The sequence below is a fragment of the Lepus europaeus genome, chromosome 2, assembly GCF_033115175.1.
Source record: "Lepus europaeus isolate LE1 chromosome 2, mLepTim1.pri, whole genome shotgun sequence".
In the NCBI taxonomy this organism is placed as follows: domain Eukaryota; kingdom Metazoa; phylum Chordata; class Mammalia; order Lagomorpha; family Leporidae; genus Lepus; species Lepus europaeus.
Window position 1 is genome coordinate 7,257,609 of NC_084828.1, and position 23,426 is coordinate 7,281,034.

At 50.9% G+C, this 23,426-nt stretch overlaps 1 pseudogene; it reads left to right on the plus strand.

The window, feature by feature from the left end:
* Positions 1 to 1,140: 1,140 nt before the first annotated feature.
* The window catches only part of LOC133746637 (protein lin-28 homolog A-like), a 131,391-nt pseudogene continuing 109,105 nt past the window's right edge, over positions 1,141 to 23,426 (plus strand).

Consider the following 23,426-nt stretch of genomic DNA (forward strand, 5'->3'; position numbering starts at 1 on the left):
TTCTCTTCCTCTTGCTCTCCTCCTCCTCCACTTTGCCTGCTACTGTTGCTTCATGAGTCACAGCCCCGCCCCTGTGAAGCAAAACTTTGCCAGTAAAATACCGCAGCCCCAATCCCGGTTGCCCGGTGTACCTTGGCCCGGCAATGCCTGTCAAGACCCATCCCAGCACAAAGAAAGAGTGGTTTGGCTCCTAACAGACACGGCTCCCTAGGTGCTTACGGCACTCCACAAGCCACTTGTCACTGAGCAGTGTCCGTAAGTTCATTATTTTGAGTGGAGTTACCAAAAAAATCTAAGAATGGCCATTAATCTGGAGCAGGTAACATCCCTGACATGTTGACAAAAATGGTGTTCAACTCCACGTACAAACTTCCACGCCAAGGAAGTTTCAGGGTTAAGGAGGAAAGCTAAAATCTCAGAGCCCAAGCCCATCAGCATGTCCTCAGCAGGGGCCCAAGCACTTGAGCCATCTTCCAGTGCTTTCCCAGGCCACAGCAGAGAGCTGGATCAGAAGTGGGGCAGCCAGGACTCGAACCGGTGTCCACATGGGATGCCAGCGCTGCATGCAGGGGCTTTAACCCATTGCACCACAGTGCCGGCCCCAGATGTAAGATTATTATGGAGGCATATACTCCTTCAAAACTGAAGAAGAGAAGAGGGGAAGAGGGGCCGACGCTGTTGGGTAGTGGGTTAAGCCACCACCTGCAGTGCTGCCATCCCATACTGTCACCAGTTTGTGTCCCAGCTGCTCCTCTTCCAAACCAGCTCTCTGTTACGGCCTAGGAAAGCAGAGGAAGATAGCCCAAGTTCTTGGGCCCCTATACTACACGGGAGACCACCAGGAAGTTCCTAGCTCCTGGCTCCTGGCTCCTGGCTCCTGGCTCTAGATCAGCTCAACTCCAGCTGATGTGGCCATTGGGGGAGTGAACCAGTGGACGGAAGACATTTCTCTCTGTTTTTCCCTCTTTCTGTCCGTAACTCTGCCTCTCAAATAAATAATCGTTTAAACAAAAATGCAGATTTTGCAGGGGAAGATGTAACTGCCCCTTCTCCAAACCACCCCTTTGCCTCTGGACTTCTATGGGGCCGCAGCCCACCCCCCGACTCAGGTCCCCGGGGCTGCAGGATCCGCTGGTGATCATGGGCTCCGTGTCCAACCAGCAGTTTGCAGGTGGCTGCACCAAGGTGGCAAAGAAGGCGCCCGAGGAGGCGCCAGGGCGGCAGACAAGCCATGGGTGCTGCCCGGGGCGGCGTCTATAAGTGGCTCAACGAGCGCATGGGGTTCGACTTCCTGTCCATGACTGCCCGTGCCAGGGTCCTGCTTGACCCCTTGGTGACCGTCTTTGTGCGCCAGAGTAAGCCGCATATGGAAGGCTGTGAAGCAGTGGAGTTCACCTTCAAGAAGTTCGCCAAGGGCCTGGAATCCATCCACGCCCCAGCCTGGTGGGGTATGGTGAGCTGGGAGCCAGAGGTGGCCAAAGGGAAAGCATACAAAAGCATAGATCTGAAGCAGACAGCTGCTACAGCTGTGCAGGTCTAGGCCATCCTGCCAAGGAGTCCTAGCTGCCACCCCGGCCAAGGAAGTGCCACTTCCACCAGAGCTTCAGCTGTATGGTGGCCTCGTAACCCCTGAAGGCCCAGCAGGCCCCCAGCACCCAGGGAGAGCCAGCCTCCTTCCGGGAGGGTGGAGAAGAGATCCACAGCCCCGCCCTGATCCCCAGGCCCAGAGTTGAGCCACAGTGGGTGAGGCTGGTCTTCTATCAGGAAGTTTCAAGGAGCGGGCATCAACTACAGAGTGGAGACAGTGGGGACAGGGTGGGTTGGGAGGAGCTGGCACTGTCATGTACCCCAGGCTGGGGTTCACAAGCATCACCCCTTTTCCCTGTTGCTGGGAGCAAGGAGTAAGGCAGGGAACTCCAGCCATCCTGCATCCAAATGCAAATAAGGGCTTGGGGGGGACACCACCCTGTGACCCGCATGCTTTATCTGAGGCCCCGCATGCATGCAAAATCTCTCACTTTAGAAAGTCGCCTGGGTGGGGAAGTTTTCCTTTGAAGGAAGGGTGTGGACTAATACTTCCCTCACCAGGGTGAGAAGACTGGTTGTGGGACCAGATTCCTGGACCCAACCCTCAAACCACCACGTCCTGTGGGAGGGGCTCCTGGGAGTAAGGGGGGGTTTCCTCATAACTCAATCCTGGGGCAGGGTGCCTGGATCTGTCCCAAGAAATGGGTTGTGATGATCTGCCAAAGGGGTGACTAGGGGAGCAGTCAGACCCGCTGCTCCTGAGCTCACTCTGACCCCATTCTGGCCCAGTGCGATGGATTTATTTGTTCCCTTGGATAGCTGCCCTTGGGTCCCACTTCCTCCAGGATGCCAGCGGCACCAACTGTGTGCAAACCATGACTCTTGTGCATTTGAACTTGTTTTTCTTAATATAGATGTTCTGGGTTTGTATTTTTGTATATTGTAATCAAGGACGCTCATGCCTGCACTGGGTTCACAGGTACCTGAGCAATCTCAGGGCTAAGTCTGCAGCAGCCCAGGTCTGCACAGCAGAACCGCTTCTTGTTGTTTTTAGCACCATGGAGAGCAACTATGTGGCGTGCACAACCTACTGAACCACCTGGTTTTGCCAATTAGAGCTGGCTTTGTTGCCACGGTGTCTTTTCAAACACCCCCCACAGCTTGAAAATGTTTCATGGGAGACGAAGCGTTAATGGAGTTACCACATGACTTGATCTCCTCCTCCTGGAAGATTGAAAATTAGTCTGGGGCCGGCGCCGTGGCTCAACAGGCTAATCCTCCGCCTGCGGCGCCGGCACACCGGGTTCTAGTCCCGGTTGGGGCACCAGATTCTACCCAGGTTGCCCCTCTTCCAGGCCAGCTCTCTGCTATGGCCCGAGAAGGCAGTGGAGGATGGCCCAAGTGCTTGGGCCCTGCACCCGCATGGGAGACCAGGAGAAGCGCCTGGCTCCTAGCTTCGGATCAGTGCGATGTGCTGGCCGCAGTGCGCCGGCCACAGCGGCCATTGGAGGGTGAACCAACGGCAAAAAGGAAGACCTTTCTCTCTGTCTCTCTCTCTCACTATCCACTCTGCCTGTCAAAAAAAAAAATTAGTCTGGGCAGGAAAAGGCGGTGCAGAGAAGTTAAGAGAGGCCCAGAGAGGAAGCTTAGTTAGCCTTGCTTGCTCCTAAGACACAGGTCTTTTGCTTCACTTAACAGAGCCATCTGTCACTATGCACAACAGGGTGTGTGTGTGTGTGTGTGCATGCGCACGTACACACGTGTGTGAAAAAATGTGAGCTGGTAAGGATGAGTTTGAAGACTAATACTCCTGTATCCATTCTGCGCTGTCCAGGGACAGAAACATGAATCAAAGACTTAAAAAAAAAATCCTTAATCATTCCAAATTTTTGGCTTCCAGGGAGACCCATAAGCGAGGGTGTTGATGGTGTCCGGAGCCAGCATCCTGCGCTGTGACTGTAGCGATTACATTGTCATGCTAACTAAAGAAGAAGAAGAGGGTTTCATTTACATACTGAGAAATCGCTGCAAACCCACCTCACTGTGTTGAAACAGGACAAATGCGACAGCACGCACTGGGTGGTGTGTGTCTGGGCCTGGGTTCCTGTCTCCCCCATGTTACTGTATGTGTCTGGGCTTTGTAGGAATTCCCTGAGTCTCTGAGTCGGTGATTGCTAGGTGGCCTAGTTTGTGTAAATATAATGTGTTGGTCTCTCCCCATGTTCTTTTGGGGTTTTATTGTTTACAAACCTCTTTTGTTATTGAGAGAAAAATAGCCACAGCACCTTTGAGGGTTCTGCACCAGGAAAAATGACCTGGAACATAAGTTTGGGGGAGCTCTCTTCTTGAAGCAGGGATCTTAAACCGTCTTTTCTTTGGTGTTCGCCTTCCCCTGTCCTACTCTGGGTCTTCTATCCTTAAAGTTTGACTCCTACCCTACCCTCTTCTCCATTCCCCCATCTACCAAAGGAAACCTACATGCCCACATGTAAACATTTAACTGCTGGGGTGTCTCCACACATCTAAAGACTCATGCAAAAATCCTGAAGAAAATAGGAAGCCTCTGCCCATTGCTCCCAACCTCCTGAGTCAAGACCATGTCCTGCTGTGGTTCATGCCAAAGACTTCAGGCATGGATGCATGCGGATGGATCAAGCCTCCTCAGTTTGTATCCTAAAGAAGAGAAGCTACTGGGCACCTGCTGTGTAGAAAGTGGGGTTTGGAGACCAAGAGGGGGCTATGAATGTACACCCGAGTCACTCAGGAACTGTTATGCAGGTGCCAGAAACTTATGTCAAAGTTATGCCACAAGATGGTTTGATAGGAGATGGATGAATGTGACCCCATGTTTACTGCCAGAAACCAAGGCTTTGTGTGAAACCTGGAGTTTATGGGAGGGAGGAAGGGAGAGTAGGAGAGCTTGTGCTGTTCTTCCACTGCCCCCTGCCCCTCGTTCCTGGACTGCAGGACACTGAGCCCCCTTGGGCTTGGGGACCCCATCACTGGGGGGTGTTTATTTGAAGGTTGGTTTTTGCTGTACTGGGTTCTTCCTTTCCCATTTTCTAATCGTTTTGTAACACACACACTGACTCTCCCCAGCCCTTCTCCTTCCCCTGGGGAAATACAACGAGTAAATGAAGACTTAATGGTACTGGAGGAAAAAAATGCAGGAAGAGGAGAGAACAAGACGAACGTCACTTGGGTGGTGTTGCAGGCACAGAGTCGTCCTAGCTGGGTCCTCACGGTGTGACAAGATCACAGGGCCCTGTGAGCATGATGAGGTCTCATCTCCGGATGAGATCATGTCACTGACACAGCTGAGCTTCACACTGGAGGATTATCCTGGGCATGGGGAGTGCGAGCAATGCGATCCCACATGCCCTGAGAAACCAAAGGGCTTTCAACAGCTGCTCCCAAAACAAGTCAGACAAATTCTAGGTACGGGACACCCTGGGCTATCGTTGCTGCCTGGAAGATGGCCTAAGGCATGCGGGTGGCCTGTGGGAGATAAGGACAGCCCCCGTCTCACAGCCAGCAAGGAGTTGGCTACCTCTGTCCAATAATTCCAAAGAACTGAATGCTACCAACAACCTGAGCCAGCTGGGGAGCCTCCCACTAAGAGCCCAGTGCTGCCAGCACCTTGGTTTTAACCTTGAGAGACTGAGCAGGGCCTCCAGTCCTGCTGGGCTGGGCTCTGAGCTAGGGAACAGAAGCTGAGAGATAGCTGCTGCTTTATGTGAAAGGTGCAGGGTCCCCTGTGAGGCAGCAGCACAAATTTAACATAGAGGATGCCGCCGGGGCTCAGCCAGCAGGACTGGCACTCTGCTTTCAGAACCACTCTGGGGGCTGGCTGGAGGCACCCTTCCCAGTGCAGGTGCAACATCACAATGCACATCCATCGTCAGAAGCATTGACGCCACATGTGAAGAGCCTTTGACCTGCCAGTTCCTTTTGGAGAGGGAGGGAGAGGCAGAGAGGCAGAGACAGAGGTCTTCCATCCACCGGTTCACCCCCTCAAATGGCCACCACGGTCAGGGCTGGGCCAGGCCGAAGCCAGGAGCCTGGAGCTTCACCCGGGTCCCCCATGTGGGTGGTGGGGGCCTAAGTGCGTGGGCCGTCTTCTGCTGCCTTTCCAGGTGCATAAGCAGAGAGCTGGATCGGAAGTGGAGCAGCCAGGATGGGATCCACGCCCATCTGGGATGCCGGCTATTTAATCCACTGTATCACAACGCCTACCCCAAGAAAAGATTGATGGAGAAAGCCAATTGACAGTCATTTAAAAGTCAAGTTTTTACAACAATATATTTATCATGAGTGACTATGTACACTAATTTTATTGTCTCCATAAAGCGTGCATTGGTAACACGTGGGAAATGGATGCTGGAGCCCCCACCCCAGCCCACACCTAGGGAATCAGCATTGCTTCAGAACACACTACTGTGCGACAATGGAAATCACTGAGGTTTAATACATTTTGAACAGATTAGTTTATTTAAGGAAGTGACAATATGGTTTAATGATTGAATGCCTGCTAACGTAATTGACCACATAAATAGATAAAAAAGATTTGGTCATCTCAGTAAATGTTGAAAAAGATCTGATAAATTCAATTTTAATTATTTTATTTTATTTTTTTCACTTTTATTTAATAAATATAAATTTCCAAAGTACAGCTTTTGGATTACAGTGGCTTTTTCACCCCATAACTTCCCTCCCACCCCCAACCCTCCCAACTCCCGCTCCCTCTCCCATTCCATTCACATCAAGATTCGTTTTAAATTATCTTTATATACAGAAGATCAATTTAGTATATATTAAGTAAAGATTTCATCCTGGCTTCAGTGTGGCCCAGCTCCAGTTGTTGTGGCCATTTGGGGAGGGAACCAGCAGATGAAAGATTCTCTCTCCTCTCCTCTCCTCGCCTCTCCTCGCCTCTCCTCGCCTCTCCTCTCCCCTCTTTTCCTCTCTTTCTCTAACTCTGCCTTTCAAGCAAACAAATAATTTAAAAAACCTTGTGGGGCCAGCGCCATGGTGCAGTAGGTTAATCCTCCACCTGCAGTGCCGGCATCCCATATGGATGGCAGTTCTAGTCCCGGCTGCTCCTCTTCAAATCCAGCTCTCTGCTATGGCCTGGGAAAGTAGTAGAAGATGGCCCAAGTGCTTGGGCCCCTGCACCTGCATGGGAGACTAGGAAGAAGCTCCTGGCTCCTGGCTTCAGATCGGTGCAGCTCTGGCCATTGTGGCCATTTGGGGAGTGAACCAACAGAAGGAAGACCTTTGTCTCTGTCTCTCTCACTGTCTGTAACTCTACCTCTCAAATAAATAAATAAAACCTTAAAAAAAAAAAAACTTGGTGGCAAATTAGCAGTAGCAGGAAACATTTTTTTTCTGGATACAGTAGATCTGAGCATCACCTCCTGTCCAAGCACTAGAAACTTTTCTCTGGAATCTGGAATGTGTGCTTGCTGCTGTTCGGGTCTACATCTTCTTACCAGATGTCATTTCCTTATAACAAGGCAAAGGAAAGATTTAAAAATCATTCAGTGAGAAACAAAACGCTCATTAATCAGATAGTAAAAGAATACAGCTTTAAAATGCAAATAAACCTATAGATAATTCAACAGTGACAGAAAGTTTCAAAATGAAATTTAAATGCTACCAATAAAAAAGCAAGAGTTCTGAAAAATATGCAAAAATTCTTCCGGTTAGATAAAGGGAGGTGTTACGCTCCGAAAAATTTTCTAGGTCATTAAATCTCCTTTGACAGTAAGCAGGATCTGAGACACACAGCTAGACACCATGTGGAGATGACGGCAGACTTGGGGGTGCACTGACAACCCAAGCGACCCCAAACGTGGCCAGCAGCCGCCAGACTGGGGAGAGGCGTGGGACAGACAGAACCTCACAGCCTCACAAGGAAGCAGCCCTGCCCAACCTCAGCCTGTGGCCGGAAAGACACACGTGCCGTGTTTTGGAGTTGACACCTGTTACAAGGTGCACTGAGAACGAGTGTGAGTGTGGACTATAACGCAGTCAGGAGCGGGTGTTTGGTGCAGTGGTGGAGACACTGCTTGCTCTACCCGTGTCCCACACGAGCGTGCCTGGGTTCAAGCTGCACTTCTGATCCAGCTTCCTGCTCGTGCACACCCTGGGAGGCAGCAGAGGTTGACCTAAGTCGCCGGGTCCCTGTCGGCCACGTCGGGGAGTTGAGTTGAATTACAGGCTCCTAGCGGCAGCTTGGTCCAGCCCTGGCTGTTGTGGTGTGAATCACGGATGGGAGAACCCTCTCAGTCTCTTTTCTCCTGTGTCTCTCTACCTTCCAAGTAACACTTTCCAAAGAATAAATTTAAAAATACATTAAACAGGGCCGGCGCCATGGCTCACTAGGCTAATCCTCCGCCTTGCGGCGCCGGCACACTGGGTTCTAGTCCCGGTCGGGGCACCGGATTCTGTCCCGGTTGCCCCTCTTCCAGGCCAGCTCTCTGCTGTGGCCAGGGAGTGCACCCCATGGGAGACCAGGAGAAGCACCTGGCTCCTGCCATCGGATCAGCGCGGTGCGCCGGCCGCAGCGCACCAACCACGGCGGCCATTGGAGGGTGAACTAACGGCAAAAGGAAGACCTTTCTCTCTGTCTCTCTCTCACTGTCCACTCTGCCTGTCCAAAAAAAAAAATACATTAAACAGTAAAATATGGGTCCCTATCTCCGGGCAAACCAGAGCAGTCAGGTTGCTGTCATCAGAGGGCTGCCAGTCGCCTAAATGTTGTTTCAAACCGTCAGCTGTGGTTCTTTGTTAACACACGGTTCTGTATCTGCCCCTGGAGCTGTACACGTCTCGGACAGACGTGGAGGGTGCAGGAGCTGACACATCTGCCTCTCAGTTGCTGGGTGCTGGAAGTGAACGCGCCAAGCGCCACAGCAGGAGAGGCCAGCTCAGTGCCCGATCCACTCGGCCTTCAGCAGGCCCGACCACCGTGATGCTCTGTGACCTCCTGACCTTCTGACACCCCTGAATCAAAACAGTTTTGGAGGCCAGAAGAGCCCCCACCAGGCAGCCCTGCGAGACAGTGGGGGCCAGTCCTCGCCTGGCCTCTCTCCTGGCCTCTGGGGACTGTTGGCTAGCAACGGCGCTGAATGGCTTGTGGATGAATTTCCCACCCCAGTCCCAGTTTGCCTCCATCTGTGTGTGTGTGTGTGTTTCTGCTCCTGCTTATTTTTCAAGGGTACTTAATGCCCTAGAAAACTTTTCAGAGCATAAAAATAGGCATATAAGGCAATCCTATGACCCCAATTTTGTAAGAATAATAATGTATATGCATTTTTAAAAGGCTAAAATATAGTACAACAAAAAGAATAATGCTTACGTATGTTTTTCTACATTTGTTTTCTAAATGTTCCAGCAGGAACAAATACTACTTTAAAACACAAAAAATAAGCAAGTGTGATGAACCAAAGTGGACGGGCAGAAATTCTCTCAGACGAGGCTCTTGCCCACGCACAGCTCACCTGCCAAGGCAGATGGTCGCCGTCCTGTTTGGAGAGAATGTCCCAGCTCGGACTTCCCCCTTCTAATCCCCTCCAAACAGACACTGCCCATCAGGCCAGGGTCTCCCTCAACCCCCTGCACTCCACGGGCATCCTCACCCACTCCCCACAGGAAGCAGGAGACAGAAGTCAATTATCTCCTTAGCTGGAACCAGCTCTGGTCTCCAGGGAGCCAGCGGGATCGAGCCCCTGTCTTTCCCTCCTAGCACACTGCTTCAAGTCTGCTTTCCCAGACGCCCGTTTAGATGCGCATAGCATGTCAAATGCGCCCTCCTAAGACGAGTTAATTCAGAATGGTTTATAAAGCAGCAGCAAAACACAATCAGTGTGCTTATTTCATAGGGAAAAGAAACCTGAAAAGCAACAGAATACCATGTATGCATTCAGCATTTTTTGCCGGCTAAGTTGATGTCAGGGTGAAAAGGTGGGTGCTGAGGGCGCCTCGGCGAGGTGCTGAGTTCATCCAAGGCTGTGTCACTTGACCTGCCCATGACTCAGTGCTGTTCCAAACCTATTCCAGAAACGTGCTGCAAAACTCTCTCCCCCAGTTCTGGCCCCACATGGACACAGGATTAAATCCTACAACATTTACTGCCACCAGATGGTATTTTGGTCGTATTTTTTAAGAATTCCCCTGGTACTCATCACAATGACAATGGACATGTATTTCTTGGTTGAATTCAAAATAAAACTGAATGAATTGAGAATCTGTTTTGGATTGAGATTTATAGAAATGAAGACAAGGGGGAGTGGTCTTTTGTCGGCTCATGAACTCTAGGACATACAGTGACCAATGACACTAATTTCCATTCCTGGTCCCATGAATTTGATGTGACCAGGAGTTGGAAAACATTTTCTGTATTTTAGGAGGTGCAGCCCATGCAACCTCTAGCAACAGCTCTGCATTGCCGGTGTAAGATGAACATCATTTTAGACAATCTCTAAACTGCCCAGTTGGAGCCAGAGCTAGAATCACCAGTGTGGGTAGATGATTTGTCTGCAAGACTAAGCAATTTTATGGGGAAGAATGAGTTCACACACAAAGCGTAGTCAGTTGACACTCAATAAGTGCTTGTTTTCCTGACTTTGGCCAGTACACTATTAATTCACTTCAATATAGTAAGGTAGAAATCATCATTGATAGGTTATGGATAAAAAAAGAGAGAACTCTGTATATATAAGGTACTCCAGAAAGCTCATGAAAATAAAATTGTAGCGAAAAAAGTTTTGAAAACCATAAATACAAGGGAGTCTTCAAAAAGTTCATGACAATGTGTTCTGAAAAACTATGCATAAGGGGCTGGCACTGTGGTGAGGCAGATAAAGCTGCCGCCTGCAGTGCTGGCATCTCATATGGGTGCCAGTTCAAGCCCTGGCTGTTCCACTTCAGATCCAGCTCTCTGCCTTGGCCTAGGAAAGCAGTGGAAGATGGCCCAAGTCCTTGGGCTCCTGCACCTGCGTGGGAGACCGGGAAGAAGCTCCTGGCTCCTGGCTTCGGATCAGCTCAGCTCTGGCCATTGCAGCCACTTGGGGAGTGAACCAGTGGATGGAAGACCGAACTCTCTCTCTCTCTCTCTCTCTCTCTCTCTCTGCCTCTCTTTTTCTCTCTGTGTAACTCTGACTTTCAAATAAATAAATAAATATTTTTAAAAAAAGAAAACTATGCATGGATTTCAATTTTTGATTCAAAATAAAACATCTTTTAATTCTATTTTCCATGAACCTTTTGAAGTAATCTAGAGTCTACAGATAAATGAAACTTGGTGTCAAAATTTAAGTAGATGGGGTTTATTGACTTTTTTCTTCCTTGTTTTCCCTCAAATAATGTAAAGGTAATTCTTGGGGAAAATATCCTCCAATGATTTGAGAAGATGTTGTTGCCCAAAGAGAGTTTCACAATATACGATGTGATCATAGATGATCACAACCAAATATGGTCATGTATGTGACGGGAATCAGAAGCTAACAGAAAGTATTTTTACTAAGGAATCACAATCGCTATGGGAAGAAAGAAGAAACTAACTCTTTTAATTCTAGGCTTTTACAGGACGAATTACTAAGCAGAAGTCTAACAATAATGGAAGAAATTAAAAAACACAATCAAATGCATTCTATTTGTTCAACTCATACCAGGAATATTTTCAGTTTTGAGAAGGAAATGAGGTCCATTGGTCTGAATTAAATGTCAACATTAATATTCTACCGAGATCAAATCACATGATGTGAGCATTTGCATACGTGATGATTAGCAGTGAAGCTCAGTGTAAGGCACGTACCCTGTAATTGACTGTAGACACGCAGGACCACTCAAACGACGAACAGTCTCATTACTTCAAAGGAGCCGCACCTCTGGGAGCCACTCCTGGCAGTGGTGGCAGTGGTGGCAGGGAAAGGTGAAGACCAAGCACCAGCTTTTGGAAGCCTTGGCCTGCGATTGATACTTGTTAACCTCTTCTTTCCCGCACTGGGCAGGGGCTCCACCCAGTGAGCCCACAGAGAGCACTGAGCGCTCCTTCCCTGGCACGTCACAGGTACCAGCTAGAAATACGGAAGTAGTGAACTCCACAGGCGAATTTATGTCTGCACACAGAGAGACCAAGAAGTCAGCTAAAGCAGGAGGGGATGCCCTTGCTCACGTCCAAAACCCAACATCCTGCTTGAGTCTTGTTTCGCAGACAGGGCTAACCAACAGCAAGGAGGCTGAAAACACAAATCAAGGCAGATGTGACGTTAACTTGTAGACGCAGAATTATGTTCTCAGCAAAACGGAGAGGGCAGCTTTGTGTTCTCCTAAGCTACCAAACTACAATTGGCATATTCTATTCAGATCTGAGTGATGAGGGAGCACGCAGCTGCAGGAATTTAGAATATCTCCACAGCACTCCTCTCACTAGCGGTCTGAAGAGGTGTGTGTGTGTGTGTGTGAATATCAGAGTGTGCGTATGGAAGAGCAGGTCTGAGTACATGTGTGTGAATGTGTGAGCATGTAGGAGCACATATTGAGAGAGAATCGTGTATGCCTGGCAGAGTGCATTTGAGAGAGTGTGCAAGAGTGGATGTGAGTGCGCATGAAATAGTGCACCTGTGAGTGTGTGTCTAAGGATGTGGTGCCTAGATGAGTGTGTGAGAGCAGTATGGGAGAGAATGCTTGTGTGAGATAGTGTGTGCAGGGGTGTGTGTGAGTGTGTGAGAGCAGTATGTGAGAGATAGTGTGTGCAGGGGTGTGTGTGAGTGCATGTATGTGAGAGATAGTGTGTGCAGGGGTGTGTGTGAGTGTGTGAGAGCAGTATGTGAGAGTGTGTGCAGGGCTGTGTGTGAGTGTGTGAGTGCATGTATGTGAGAGAATACATGTGTGAGATAGTGTGTGCAGGGGTGTGTGTGAGTGTGTGAGAGCAGTATGTGAGAGAATGCATGTGTGAGATAGTGTGTGTGGGGTGTGTGTGAGTGTGTGAGAGCAGTAGGTGAGAGAATGCATGTGTGAGATAGTGTGTGTGGGGTGTGTGTGAGTGTGTGAGAGCAGTATGTGAGAGAATGCATGTGTGAGATAGTGTGTGGGGGTGTGTGTGAGTGTGTGAAAGCATGCATGTGTGAGATAGTGTATGGGGGTGTGTGTGAGTGTGTGAGTGCATGTATGTGAGAGATAGTGTGTGCAGGGGTGTGTGTGAGTGTGTGAGAGCAGTATGGGAGAGTGTGTGCAGGGGTGTGTGTGAGTGTGTGAGTGCATGTATGTGAGAGATAGTGTGTGCAGGGGTGTGTGTGAGTGTGTGCGAGCAGTATGGGAGAGCATGCATGTGTGAGATAGTGTGGGGGTGTGTGTGAGTGTGTGAGAGCATGCATGTGTGAGATAGTGTGTGTGGGGTGTGTGTGAGTGTGTGAGAGCAGTATGTGAGAGAATGCATGTGTGAGATAGTGTGGGGGGTGTGTGTGAGTGTGTGAGAGCAGTATGGGAGAGCATGCATGTGTGAGATAGTGTGTGGGGGTGTGTGTGAGTGTGTGAGTGCAGTATGGGAGAGCATGCATGTGTGAGATAGTGTGGGGGGTGTGTGTGAGTGTGTGAGAGCAGTATGTGAGAGCATGCATGTGTGAGATAGTGTGTGCGGAGTGTGTGTGAGTGTGTGAGAGCAGTATGGGAGAGCATGCATGTGTGAGATAGTGTGTGGGGGGTGTGTGTGAGTGTGTGAGAGCATGCATGTGTGAGATAGTGTGTGTGGGGTGTGTGTGAGTGTGTGAGAGCAGTATGTGAGAGAATGCATGTGTGAGATAGTATGGGGGTGTGTGTGTGAGTGTGTGAGAGCATGCATGTGTGAGATAGTGTGTGTGGGGGGTGTGTGAGTGTGTGAGTGCAGTATGGGAGAGAATGCATGTGTGAGATAGTGTGTGGGGTGTGTGTGAGTGTGTGAGAGCAGTATGTGAGAGAATACATGTGTGAGATAGTGTGTGGGGGGTGTGTGAGTGTGTGAGAGCATGCATGTGTGAGATAGTGTGTGGGGGGAGTGTGTGAGTGCAGTATGTAAGATAATGCATGTGTGAGATAGTGTGTGCGGGGTGTGTGTGAGTGTGTGAGAGCAGTGTGTGAGAGCATGCATGTGTGAGATAGTGTGTGGGGTGTGTGTGAGTGTGTGAGTGCAGTATGTGAGAGCATGCATGTGTGAGATAGTGTGTGCGGGGTGTGTGTGAGTGTGTGCTCTCCCCAGGTTACCTTGTTCTGGTGCTTCCGGGAGGACTGGAACCATGTCTATTCCGTTCTACGAGAAACACAGCCATTTATCAGCAGCAGCAGAAACTTGGCAATGGTGTGCACTTCATGAAAGACAGGGAACTTCCCAGTGATCTCTAAATGATGGCCCCACTGGGGGTGTCTCTGAGTCAATAGTCTGATGGGTGCATTTATGTGAGTTTGATGGGGAGACATCGAACTCACACAGTCCTGATGGAGGTCAGTCTTGCATCAGCGAACTGAGCCCGGACGCCGGCAGTCTCAGCTGCCCTAAGAGGAAGGGGCTCCTTGGAGCTGGCATTGTGGCACAGAGAGTTGGGCCGCCACCTGCAACGCTGGTGGCAGAGCGCCAGTTCAAGTCCTGGCTGCCTGGCTTCTCATCCAGCTCCCTGCTAATACGCCTGGAAAAGCAGTGAAGATGCCCAAGTGCCTGAGCCCCTGCATCCACACGGGAGACGTGGATGGAGCTCCTGGCTCCCGGCTTCAGCCTGGCCCAGCCCAGGGTGTTGTAGCCATTTGGGGAGTGAGCCAATAGATGGACAGTTTCTCTCTCTCTCTCTCTCTCTCTCTCTCTCTCTCTCTCTCTCCCTCTGCAACTGCCTTTCAAATAAATAAATAAATCTTTTTTAAAAAGAAAGAACATGTCTCCTTGGCTTGGTCTTCCAAACCTGGAACCCAGAAGGAGTGCCACAGCCTGGGTTGTTGTTAGGAGAGTAATTGAGTCACCACTGTTTCCATCAATGCTGTACTCTTTTGTCATAATGACTTTTCCTCCTGTAATTTTCAGTGTAATACAAATGAAATTGAAATGGGTAATAAAATTTAGTATTGCTGAACCACAGGCAAAATGTAATGAATTCTCTAAATTGATTAAAAGCATAGACTTTATTGAAAGACCACATCTGTCCCTGTTCCTATCAACAACATGTGGCCAGTGCTGTTGATTAGCTGCACACAGCCGTGCACCTGTCCTGTCCCTTTTCTCACAATCTTACCTCCAGCCTTGCTTCCAACGTGGGGGACAAAAACAACAGAGATTCACCGACTCAGCTAGGATTGGGTTGATGGTTCTGACCAAAGAGATCGAATAGACGTTTTGCAGGATGAGAGAAAGACTGAGGGGGACCTTGCCCCCTGCTGGATTTGTAATAGTCAACTTTCTCCCAGTTGTGCACATTGGGTGTCTTAGCCAAATGCCTGAGGCTGGGTGATTTATAAAGGATTAAAGTTTATTTGTCTCACAGTTCTGGAGACGGGGAAGTCCCAGAGCGTGGTGCCAGCATCTAGGAGGACCTTCTCGCCTCATCGTAACACAGCAGACGGCGTCCCGTGGTGAGACAGAGCATGTGTGTCAGCTCTGGTGTCAGCTCAGGTCTCTCTCCGGTCCCACCCTGATGACCTCACCTAATCCTGATCACTTCCCAAAGGCCCTGCCTCCAAATACCAGCAAGAGACGACTTCGGGGCTAAGTTTCCAGTGCGTGAATTTGGGGAGGATGGGCACATTCAAACCACAGCGACCCATTCCTAGGTGCAGTCACACTGAGAGTCGGGGTTTCAGTGGCTTCGGAGGGGACACCAACTTTTCACTACCTGATACCACGTCTCTCTGGGGTGTTCTTGCTTCTACCACTGTCTGATTAGTTTTGTCTGTGGCTCCTGGAATCAGCTGGGTCCCCACTCTGTGTTTCTGCACCAGTCACAGCACACAGGGCTGCCCTGCTTGGTCCTGTGTTCTGTCTGCACACCTCCTATGAGACCCCATCCAGCCCTGCAGGGCGAAGCTTTTTCCAGCTTCTTCTGGGACACTTCCAGCCCTGATGGGCCCTGGAACAACACCTGAATCCCAGGTTTCTGTTGCGTTTCCTCAGTTCTTAGGAAACCAGCACGGGCTTTCTGTCCGTTGACTGATGCTCTGAGGAGTGGCCATGGACTACCCTTGACTTGCTGTCCCAGGAAGACTCCAGAAGACCCTGGAGACCAAATCTTCTCAATGCTTTTGCTTTCCCCTTCAATACCAATCCCCACTGTAAGGATTCGGCTTGCCATGACTACAGCCACCTTGAACATAACCACAGTCATATCTCTACATGGTCTTGGAGGTCGTCCCAAGCCCTGTGACGGGGTGAACAAAGTTGTTAAGAAAATCTGCTGCTCTTTTTATTTTTGACAGGCAGAATTAGTGAGAGAGAGAGACAGAGAGAAAGGTCTTCCTTTTCCATTTTCCATTGGTTCACACCCCCCCCCCCCAAATGGCCGCTACGGCCCGCACTCTGCACTGATCCAAAGCCAGGAGCCAGGTGCTTCTCCTGGTCTCCCATGTGGGTGCAGGGCCCAAGCACTTGGGCCATCCTCCACTGCCTTCCCAGGCCACAGCAGAGAGCTGGACTGGAAGAGGAGCAACCGGGACAGAATCCGACGCCCACATAGGATGCCGGCGCCGCAGGTGGAGGATTAACCAAGTGAGCCATGGCACCAGCTTTGACGTATTCCCATATTTGTTCTCAACACCTCGGGCGACCTGGAGGGCTACCTCGGGCAAGCCATTCACCTCATAAACAGGTACAAGGCAAGTGACTGCCCCGAGCCCCTGGCTAAGGGGCTGTGCCAGATGCAGAGACAGGATCACAGTCAAATCAAACGCTGATTGCAGGGAGAAATGAGAGATAAGCTGTGTAAACACCCAAAATGGGTGGCAATGACTCGTGCAAACATTACCTAGCAAATACTCAGCGACAGACCTGACGCAGGCGCCGGAGCTGTGGCCAAGTTAATGCAGACCATGTTTTACAGTGCGCCATGCACCTGCCGATGGCTCTTAGGGGCTGTGTTTGATGCAGAGCATTTGGAAAGTGATCAGACTGGAATGGATCCAACAGCCTGTGTGCGATTGGAACGAGGCTCTCAGTGCAGGGAGACAATATTAGTGGCATCTGTGAACACAGTCAGAAGCCAGGCTCTCTGGCTGCCCTCCCACAGGCAGGGTAACAAGGACTCGGGCATCCAAGGGACTCTGACCAGAGAGAAGGACCCCTCAGGAAGTGACATACGCAGGGACCAAAGCCATGCCCCAATCCATGCGTTTACAAGAACACTTTAAAATATCCTTAAATCCCCTCGACACACTCACCATTCTGAAGGCAAAGAGACAGCAAATTTGCATTCTTTATATTGAGAGAATCAACATTGTTAATGCATGTATATATTATTATCTATCACTGCGAGACAGCTCGCGGCACACTTCCCAGCCTTAAACAACACGAATTAATCCGAGCTGGGTCCTGGGCTCAGGGTCTCGACGTGGACGAGGCTGGCAGCCAGTGTAGAGTCCCTGAGCTGGGCATCACAAGGCCCCGTCCTCCTACTCTTCAATCCCCGGTGTGTGTGGGGGGGGGGGGTTAAGGAGACACCATCACATTCCCAGGTAGCTTCACTTCTGTCAGGGCACACCCCACACACTCCATAAAAGAGGCCAGCAACTGAGGAGACCACAGCTGGAGCTGAGCCAGGTGCGCTCTCTGTGCTTCCTCTTCCCCACTGGGGAAAGATCTTCTGTAACACTGCCTTTCAAATAAATCAATCTTCAAAAAAAAAAAGAAAAAAAAAGTGTCACTGATTAAATCAAACCCGTCCATAGAAAATCTTCCTTCCAAGTTATTCTCAGCTGACTTGGGATCGTCAATACATCTGCAAGACGCCTTGGCCTTTCTGCCACTTTGTTGGCTAGAAGCCAGCCGTCGGCCCTGGTCGCACTCCCGGGAGATGGTAGGAAGGCCTGGGTACCAAAATGCAGCTCAGTGGGTGCACCTTACGGTCACTCTGGTGTTCTGCTTTTTTTTTTTTTTTTTTTTTTTTACAGGCAGAGTGGATAGTGAGAGAAAGAGACAGAGAGAAAGGTTTTCCTTTTTGCCATTGGTTCACCCTCCAATGGCCGCTGCGGCCAGCGCATCGTGCTGATCCGAAGCCAGGAGCCAGGTGCTTCTCCTGGTCTCCTATGCGGGTGCAGGGCCCAAGGACTTGGGCCATCCTCCACTGCCTACCCGGGCCATAGCAGAGAGCTGGCCTGGAAGAGGGGCAACTGGGACAGAATCCGGCACCCCAACCGGGACTAGAACCCGGTGCGCCGGCGCCACAAGGCGGAGGATTAGCCTGTTGAGCCACGGCGCCGGCCTGTGTTCTGCTTCTAAATCAGCACCGGTGCTAGCTATGCCTATGGAATTCATATGAGTATGGAGTGTAACCATGTCAATGTGTGTCTTCTCTCAAGGACCTTAGCAGGTGTAGACGGAGTATTCCCTGGGTTTCTTCAGAGTCGGAGGGGTGAGGGAGAGTAGTACAGGGTCTGACTACTTTGGTGCTTGACTGATAACAGCTTTGGGGATCCACCACTCTGCCTACCCCTCTTCCCTACATCTGTGCCAACTAAGAAAGTCCAGCTGATGTGGGATTCGAATAGGTAGGCAACTAGCTGGGCCTGTGGATCTGGATAGGGAAGCAGCTACTTTGGGCTGTGGTATCCCCCACCCCTACCTGTCAATCAAGGCACCTGCCTTCCCATAAGGCATGGTTACATCTGGTACCTGGGAGAATAAAGGAGGTGGGAGTGTTTGGAGTGTGGGCGGGGAGAGGGTGCCCTCTGTCCCTTTGTGCCTTGGACCCGGCTTAGAAAGCGCACCCTGCTTTCTCTCCCACGCAGAACACTCTAACCGGCGGCTCTCCTTTGGGCTCCTCCTGCTGCATGGTGGCCTCTCCTGCCTCTGTCCCGGTTTCAGTTTTTCTCCCAGTTTGTGGGCAGCTCCTTGGATCTCCCTGTGTGGGGCCTGAATGTATGTTGACTCCTCCATGCCAAACACACTGTTCCTGTTTGCACACAGTCCCTGTCTCCACTTAGCATTCCTATCTCTGCGAGAGACAAGAACATGGATTGAACATTAACAAGTCCATTACCGCATCACAAGCACCCTCTGTCCAAGGACTTTAGTGGGGAGCGGGTTCTCACTGACAGGAGCTCTTGCCCCAGCCCCACCCACAGACCGCCATAAACCCCAGCCCAGCTCCTTTTCTTGCTCTCTCAAGCCATCCTCAAACCTCCCCTGCCCTCCCAGAAAGCTTCTCTGTGTGAGTAACAAACCTCTCTACCCCCTCTTAGGAGCGCGTGTGTCCCCATCAGACTCAACCATCCCAATTAAATTTTGGATACCAGGTCCAACTTACACAAGGTGACCATAAAAATGAGATTTTTATATTGAAGCCTGAATCCCAAAACACACTCCAAGCAATGCACGAGGAAGACAAAGCTGAGTTTTGTTATTTGCTGTGGTAAGGGAGGCTGTCCTTGTGACAGGCTAGGTAGCATCTCAGAAGAGAGAGGACAAAGTCAGGGGTGCTGTGAGATTTAGGTTTGGATTTAGGGTGGACCTTCCAAAGAGAAGGCGTGTTATTAGGACTGGGAACTCACTACCCTACGATCGTTTAGGATTGACGGAGACAGGAAGGAGATTTCATGAAACTACCGGGTCAATGATGTTTGTGGCTGCCCAGGTGTTCCATCCAAGTGTTTGATGTTTATGTATTCTTTTCCACTCCTGAATTTACTTTTGCCACGTTTAACCTCCTAGGCAAGAGTTCCCGGACATGATAAAGGACGAGGATAAAGACCCAGGTGGAATGGGGGGCCGGGTGGAAGTCCACATAGGCACGAAGTTGCCCGAGTTCTCATACCTGGGTGGGCACAGAAGGAACCTCGGTAAAATGAGCACCTGTGGGAACGGAGGCTGTAAGGCAACGCTTCCTGGGAAGAGGTCCTGGGGCTGAAGCTGGGGGTGCGTGGAATTTGCATGGACTCGCAGGAGAGGGGTTGAGTGACAGGAAAGGGGGTGCACAGATGTGCTTGGGGGCGGAGGGTGAGGCGGAGCCCCCACTCGCTTCAGACCGAGAACACACATGGGGCAGGAACACGGAGTCCTGTCTTTGTAACCTTTGCGGGAAAGTAGACTTGGACTTACAGAGGCTGAGGATTCCCTGCGGTGGGCTCTGAGATGTTCAGAAACAGACATTTAGGAAGTTTTATGTCACTGAGGACTTGGGGACTTACAGGGTGAAGACCAAAAGGCAGGGCCGCCAGGTCAGGAGGGCAGCACCGTGACTCTGCTGGGAGGAGTTGTGCAGTGCTGTAAGGATCGCCAGGTCGGGAGGGCAGCACCGTGACTCTGCTGGGAGGTCGTGGGCAGCGCTGCAAGGATAGGTTCTGCATCTGCACCGTGAAAGGTCCACAGTGGCCTCCCCATCAAACGTGACGCCGTACCAGAAAGGCCTTGGCGCTGTCTAGTTCTCTCTGTGAGACACGTCTAGCTCTTTCTAAAAATACAGATGGAGGAGGGAGGGGGAGGGAGGGGGAGGGAGGGAGGAAGGGAGGGAGAGAAGGAGGGAGGGAGAAAGAGAGGGAGGGAAGGAGGGAGGGAGGGAGGGAGAGAGAAAGGGAGGGAGGGAAGGAGGGAGGGAGGGAGAGAGGGAGGGAGGGAGGGAGAAAGAGAGGGAGGGAAGGAGGGAGGGAGGGAGAGAGGGAGGGAAGGAGGGAGGGAGGGAAGGAGGGAGGGAAGGAGAGAAGGCGGGAGGGAGGGAGAGGAACATACAGAAGAAAGCTCAGACTTTGCAAGCTGATTCCTGACAGTGATAAAAAACGGGTCTAATAGTAACAATAACTCAAAGTAGCAGAATCGCTTTTATTATTGTTTCTTCTGTAACAATGGTTTGAACTAATACAAGGTGCAGGTTTCAACTTCATTAGAGAAAAACAACACCAAGGCACACAATGTAGAGAAAATAAACTTTTATCGGCTGTGTGTATCAGCATGGTTTTTTTTGTTTGTTTGTTTTTTGTTTTTTGTTTTTGTTTTTGTTTTTAATGATTTAGGGGCAAGCACGTTATAAATGTAACCTAAGCTGGTAGTTTACCCAGGAAAGTGAATTGCTCTCCTTCCAAGTCATAGTTCCTTTCTTCCAGGATTAATGGAAGGACATTCTATGTTTGCCTAGAGGTACTCTGGCTAAAGAGAAATGAGGAAATAAGTTTAGTACCATAAAGGCTGCTAACAGAAATGGCTTCCAAGTGTAACTCAGGAAGAGAGGTGAGAGACTTACCCAGTGTCCTGTGTGTCGTGTTGGGTTAAATACTCCCTGCCCGTGAGCTCATGAGCCCACCCCTGAGATACCAGCACCCACACGGAGGCTGTCAAGACACACACTCACCATGGCCCGCGGCACAGCTGCAGGGGCACCTGTAGGTGTGGTGGGTGATGTGTGTTCCGTTTAATCCTAGGAGACAACTACAGAGCACAAAGAAGCTGGCAGGGTGGCGGATGCCTGGGTCTGGGGCTCCAAGACCACCGACATTTTGGTTCAGCAACTGCGAGTGGAGAGTTCTCTAGTGTCCTTCATGGATTCCATAAACAGAATTGCCTCTGTGAGGAGAAGGGGACCATTCTCCACCCCGGTGTGAGGTGCAGAATAGAAAGAATTCCTCTCTGGTAATCTGGGAGTGAGGAGGAGGGGCTGAAAATGAAAGTACTGCTGCCATCAGGGAAGGAGCTGGGTTGAGTGTCCACATCCCCTGGTCTGTCCAGTGATGTCTCACCTGCTCTCTCCCCTCACCTGCCCTCCCCTCCCCTGCTCTCTCCCCTCACCTGCCCTCCCCTCACCTGCCCTCCCCTCACCTGCCCTCCCCTCACCTGCTCTCTCTCCCCTCACCTGCCCTCCCCTCACCTGCTCTCTCTCCCCTCACCTGCCCTCCCCTCACCTGCTCTCTCTCCCCTCACCTGCTCTCTCTCCCCTCACCTGCCCTCCCCTCCCCTGCTCTCTCTCCCCTCACCTGCCCTCCCCTCACCTGCTCTCTCTCCCCTCACCTGCCCTCCCCTCACCTACCCTCCCCTCACCTGCTCTCCCTTCACCTGCCCTCCCCTCACCTGCTCTCTCTCTCCCCTCACCTGCCCTCCCCTCACCTGCTCTCTCTCCCCTCACCTGCTCTCTCTCCCCTCACCTGCCCTCCCCTCACCTGCTCTCTCTCTCCCCTCACCTGCTCTCTCTCCCCTCACCTGCCCTCCCCTCACCTGCTCTCTCTCCCCTCACCTGCCCTCCCCTCACCTGCTCTCTCTCCCCTCACCTGCTCTCTCTCCCCTCACCTGCTCTCCCCTCACCTGCTCTCCATTTGAGCCTTCAGGATGACTGCCTAGGGCCCACTAGTGACCAGGAGAAGTCGGGAATAAACGTTGCCACAGTTTGGATTCTTACCTCCGTCACCTGGCTCCTCCCAAGGTCAAGACCTCAGCCACCAGCAGGCAGGGGACTTGGCAGGCAGAGGAGCTCCTGGGCCCTGTGAATCGCTGCGTGGGAACAGGAAGTTACCAAAGGCGGAATAAAATTCCATGGTGAAAAGCAACTGGCTTGCTGGCACCCTGGGAACGAAGACTCCTTTCATTGATTTCAGCTTCAAGTCCATTAACAGCCACAGGAATTCATTTGGCTCCCTGCCATTGTCAATCATTCTGTTCCTTGCTTTATTAACTTCAGCCACTTCTGTGTGGGGTTGGAGGGACCGTCCCGCCAGGTCCATTTCCCAACAGAGTGTGCCTGCAAAAATATCTCTGTGTGCTGTTTTCTGAATGCAAAAGCAACTGTGTTTGTTATGCAAAAAATACTCATGATAACATCTCTTATTTCGAGCACTTTCCATGGGTCTTACTGTGAGTTTCCCCATGAGGTTTCTTATGTCACCCTCACACAATGTTACGGCTGGGCAAGATCTGGCTCCCCAAACTCTCGCGAATGTGTAACACCAAAGTCTTGTGTTAAGGGACAATGGATGAGTGTTAGTAGATCAAGGGTGAGTCTTGATCCTATTATGTTGTCCAGGACATCTTTAGGTCACTGGTGGCTGCCCTGGGGAGTTAGGGCTCATGAGAAGGTCGTGTGTATAACCCAGGTGCTCCCTGTCTATTTGCTTCCTGGCTCTCCATGCCATTCTTTCTCCACACGTACTCTGTCATTGCCAGCCCAGTGCCCAGACACCAGACCGATGGGGCTGCCACACCTTGGACTGTGAACCGCCAAACTCTGAGCCAAAGCCAATGTTCTTCCCTCCTGGGTGCTCCTGTTGGGTATTTTAGTTAAGATAATGAAAATCGGATGAACACATAAAAGTGGATAAGACCTACACCTACTTTACAGATGGAAAAACTGAGGCAGAGCAACCCATGATTTGGCCACAGCCACACAGAGGGAAGGGAAGCGTCAAAGCCAGAGACTCCGATCTGGCCCTGGCGCACTCCTCATCCCGCCAGATGCTGCAGAGTAGGAGATCGGGGCACAGAAGTTCGCCTCCAGGCTCCCTGCACAGATAATGACAGGAGCGGTCCTGAGAGTCCCCCGTTGTTCTCCGGTGTGTTATTGACCGAGCAGTCCACTCACAGGCTGTTTTGCTGTTTGCTTTCTTACTGTCCTTTCCACCTTACGTCTGAAACAGTCCCCAGACTGATACACACATCACTTCTCCTTTGCTCTGCCCCCGCCACTCGGCTCGTGGCGTCTTCTCTTCTGTGTCTCTTGTTGGCCCTGCCTGCAGAGGGGGGCGTGAGGGGCCCAGGA